Here is a 5,449-nt window from a genome sequence, read left to right on the forward strand (position 1 = left end):
GCAACAATACTACAGCGAGAATAAAAGTTACGCCTTCTTTCTTTGCGTGAACATTTGGGCGGTGTTATGCAAATCTTCCCACACAGTGACGTAGACATGTGGGAGCGTGTTTAAACGAGGCATTTTAGGAGGGCGTGGACAAGTCTTAACTTTTATAAAGAATATCTCTTTGGGTTTGAGACTTTAGTCTTTGCAACTTTAAGGATCTTATCTATGCACGAACAGCTTGTAACACTCCAAAGAGAAAGGAAAATTTGAAATTGCATCATATGACCCCTTTAATCAAACCTGAACACACAGACACACAGAGAAAAGCCGTATATGCGTAGGCTATATTACGAAAGGAATGATAAGGTTAGGTTATTCGTGCTAGGTTAGATTTTTCATTCATGTTTTGACAGCACCGCAGCATATGTGAGTTAATATTATACCTTTGTGGATGCGTTCTAAGATGACACGTTCTAAGATTTGATGCTGTCATTCCGGTATCTTCAATTGCATCTAGAAGAAGGTTCCTGATTCTGATACGGTAATATAACACACCAGTGTTGCCAGATTGGATGGACGATTTCCAGCTCAAAAGCTCACCAAACCCACCCACTCCAAAAAAAAAAAAAAAACGCCCAAAACGTTAATGGTCAAAATAATGTGATAGAATGTTATTGCCATGTCAATCAAGGTGTTGATAAGGACCATTTTAAACTCCTTAAAACAAAATAATGATGACAAAATAATATAAAAATAGATACATTTCACAGGAAAAAGGATAAAATCAGGGCAAATACATTAAAAGATAATTACCAAATATGACTAAATTATGCAGGCAGACACTGTCAAAACGGCAATCAAGAAATTAACCGATATCCTTGAAAATCATGTGCATCATTTTCAGTGTCAACAGTCAGAATAAGCCAATTTAAAGCTGCAGTCCGTAACTTTTTTTGGTAAAAAATTATACGAAATCAATATTTGAGCAAGTACATAACCAGCCAGTGTTCAAAACTATCGCCTTACTTTAGTCCGATTCACAACGGTTATCTTATAATAATGTTTCTTATCATTTTGATGGCGGTTTGTAATCCAGAAAGGACTATGTGTTTATGAAACACATGTGAATGAAGTTCAATTATATTCCAGTTTTAAATGTGCTTTTGATTACAGATAGCCTGGGATTACACAATATTTGTATTTTAAAAGAGAACCAGTTCGAAGGGAGCATAATTTGCTTTTTGGGTTAAAAGAATTTCTTAATATGAAATTCGAAGAGTATGACAATTAGAGATTAGACTGTACAGAAATTGAAATATACACGCTAATACACACTATAGGCAATGCTGATGTTGTCAACATTAATAATTTGAGAATAAAGTATAACAATAATAATAATTTGCATGGTTTGTGATATGAGCTAACCGATCTTTAGATTAAATCACCATTGGTACCACGATTTATTGTAATGTTTTTTTCCTCAGTTAGTCAGAACAAAAGTGGCAGACTTGTTACTTGTTCAGATGGCAATATCCAGTGAAAATTCTTATTTGGGTCATATATTCCAAGACGCAGGCTACAATCTGTGATTGTGAAGTACAGTAAATATCCACACCGGTGCGGTGACTGACAGCCACACATTCACCTCAAAACATTAGATTCATCCACGCTGGAGCCATGCCGGGCCACCACACAACCCACGCAAGGAAGATAATTCCACAAACAGCTGCAATTGCAGGTTTTCAAACAGAGATGGCGACAAAGAGGCAAAACTTACGGACTGCAGCTTTAAATTCAAAAAGTGCCCAATATAAGTGATCGGAATAAGCAACGTAATTAGCAGGTATTTCACACTTCTTCATGCACACACCATGACAGTCAAAATTGTCATTCATTGATATATTGAACGATAAAAAATGAACAACAACAGTAATGCGGTTACCTTCGTGTCGCACTTTAACTTCAGACAGAACTAGAGGAAGTCTTTCGGGAAGTAGGGGAGAGTGGGGACGGTTGCAACACTTTTTGCATTTCCTTTAGTTTCTCAGAGACTGCTTGCATTAGAAAGCCAGAATTTTAATACAATAAAGCGACATCTGTCAGCTACTCACCCACATGGCTACAACACATGTACATATGATTATATACATACAATTTATCCTTGAATAGACAAAGTCAAATGTTGCAACTGACCCTACAACAGGGGACGGTTGCAACAGTCCACAGGGGCAGTTGCAACATTCATTAAAATGTAATTAAAACATTGAAAACATTCTTAAATATCATTTTGCAATTTCTTTATTTTATTTGTTCACAGACAAGGTAAGTTGGCAAGGTAAGGTTGACTTTAATAAGTTAAATTGCTTTAATAAGCTATATTACGAAAGGAATGATAAAACGTTGTGCTAGGTTAGATTTTTCATTCATGTTTTTGACAACACCGCAGCATATGTGAGTTAATGTTATACCCATTGACTGTATAAAAACATGGATGTAGTGTCCGTGACGTCACCCGTAGTTTTCTGAAGAGCGTTTTTGAAGCTCAAAGTGGGCGGAGCGGGCCGTCGCCATCTTGGCAGCGCGTCACTCCCGAATAATCGAAAATGGGCAAAAAGGTGGGAGCTGGTTGCTGAAGCCACGCCCACCTAGCTCGATGGCTAGATGGCCACGCCCTTAATTATGCAGAACTTTAAGGCTTAATATAATTTAAACGGATGAGTTATAAAAAAAATTCACCCCCCTCACAGTTGTCATGAAGGTCAACATTAGCTATATAGACCAAAACCATTTTTTGAACCAGGCTGTAAACATGTTTTTTTCTGCTGTAAAGTTGGGCATTTTAACATGGGGAGTCTATGGGATTGAGTCTCTTTTGCAGCCAGCCTCTAGCGGCCAGTTGACGAATTACAGCTTAAGTCACTTCCGTGTTGGCTTCACGAGAGAGAGCGTGAGGTTGCCGCTTGGTTATACCTTTGTGGATGCGTTCAACTTCTAAGATGACACGTTCTAAGATTTGATGCTGTCCTTCCGGTATCTTCAATTGCATCTAGAAGATCTAAGAAGGTTCCTGATTCTGATACGGTAATATAACACACCAGTGTTGCTAGATTGGATGGACGATTTCCAGCCCAAAAGCTCACCAAAACCCGCCCACTCCAAGAAAAAAAAAAAGCGCCCAAAACGTTAACTCTCAAAATAATGTGATAGAATGTTATTGCCATGTCATTCAAGGCGTTGATAAGGACCATTTTAAACTCCTTGAAACAAAATAATGATGACAAAATAATATAAAAATAGATAAATTTCACAGGAAAACGGATAAAATCAGGGCAAATACATTAAAGGGGTCATATGATGCGATTTCAATTTCCTTTCTCTTTGGAGCGTTACAAGCTCTAGGTGCATAAAGAAGATCTGTAAAGTTGCAAAGACTAAAGTCTCAAATCCAAAGAGATATTCTTTATAAAAGTTAAGAGTTAACCACGCCTACCTAAAGCGGCTCGTTCTAACACGCCCCCACATGTCTACGTCACGATGTGGGAAGATTTGCAATGAGCTTTGTAAAAATCAACACGTTTGAGAAAGGCGGGGGATAGAGGAGAAACAATAATGTACAGTATGTGGAAAATAATGTGTTTTTTTAGCCTTAAACCGCATAAACACATTTCATTACACCAAATAGGCCTACACCAAATGTTCTTTTTAGCAACATCATATGACCCCTTTAAAAGATAATTACCAAATATGACTAAAATATGCAGGCAGACAGTAGGCTATGTCAAAACGGCAATCAAAAAGTGCCCAATATAAGTGATCGGAAGAAGCAACGTAATTAGCAGATATTTCACACTTCTTCATGCACACACCATGACAGTCAAAATTGTCATTCATTGATACATATTGAACGACAAAAAATGAACAACAACTACAACAGTAATGCGCTTACCTTCGTGTCGCACTTTAACTTCAGACAGAACTAGAGGAAGTCTTTCGGGAAGTAGGGGAGAGTGGGGACGGTTGCAACACTTTTTGCATTTCCTTTAGTTTCTCATAGACTGTTTGCATTAGAAAGCCAGAATTTGAATACAATAAAGCCACATCTGTCAGCTACTCACCCACATTGCTATAACACTATATGATTAAATACATACAATTTATCCTGAGTTACAACTTACGCACTACTAAATATTTTTTCGTTGCACCATTACACGTAGTTGAAGTGTAACTTATAAACTAAATATTTACGGAAGCGTCTGGTGAGGAGTAACGGTTGGAATAAAATAGCAGACTGAGTGAACTGCATCAGTATGCTCTTCTTTTACCCGACAGCCTTCAATCCTTTAGGCATATACTGTATGATGCTGTATACACTCACGTACATATTAAGAGAGAGAACAATATGTGAATAAACGCACTTTGTTTCTTTTTTAGCGCGCCTCTAGGTGCGCTTCGGTCCGTGTTGCGCATGTCAGATGAAATAATAAATAAATGGCATTTCTTTTGTTTTGTTTTTCTTTCATATTGATCCTTATTTATTTCAATTACCGTTTCTGAATGTTATTTACATATAAAAATAAAATGATGGAATAAAATAATGGAAACTTTTTTATATTTTTACCGTTAGTAGCTTAGTTTTTACTTTCGCTTTTTTTGTGACGCGAGCAATGATGACGTCACGCTTACGCATCGTGCGGTGCTCGTTTTGTACGTCTTGCCCTGACTGATTACAGGCACTCAGTTCGTATCATGTTAAAAGATACAACAAAGCAAACTTAAACTACTGACCGCTTTGGGCTGTTTGGCTTCCAAAATTTTCTAAATTCCAATAGTTCGCCGTTAGAGAGCGTTAAAGCTTGTTGGGCTTACAGTCCACCCAACATTTTACAGTAAATATTTCCAACACAGTAATGAGTTTTAATGCATTTATTAAATGAACGAAGTCATGCAACCTCAGAATCAGCAACTATTAGGAAACATCTCCTGGGGCCTCATTTATAAAATGTTGCGTATAAACCGTCCTAAATTTGTTCTAAGATCATTTCTCAAAAGTGCATAAGTGCGATTCAGAGAAAACGAACGTGCGCACACAAACACGTGCTTGTATGCCTCTCTTCCAGATGTGACATTAGGTTTGTTTGAGATGCGCCTCGCCTCGCCTGAAATGAAAGCGAGAGTAGGCGGCTGCAGTGAGGGGAGGAGTGAAATAAGAGCAGGCAAGACGGACATTTCTGACCTCTCGAAGTGAACAGATACCTACAAGATTACTTATTTTGTTACTGTCCTCTGGCACTGTTTTACATTAATGTTGTTCATCTTTTTCTATTTTTCTTCTACATTTGAGTGTTTCTCGTTGTATTGTTCTGATGTATGGCATAATAATAATAATAAAAAAGATACCTACTAGATCAAAGACAGATATCGCGTTATTCTCACTCATGTGCTGTGCTGCTGATTAACATGA

Source organism: Sinocyclocheilus rhinocerous, unplaced genomic scaffold, assembly GCF_001515625.1.
Source record: "Sinocyclocheilus rhinocerous isolate Xijiao unplaced genomic scaffold, SAMN03320098_v1.1 scaffold1126, whole genome shotgun sequence".
Lineage (NCBI taxonomy): Eukaryota > Metazoa > Chordata > Actinopteri > Cypriniformes > Cyprinidae > Sinocyclocheilus > Sinocyclocheilus rhinocerous.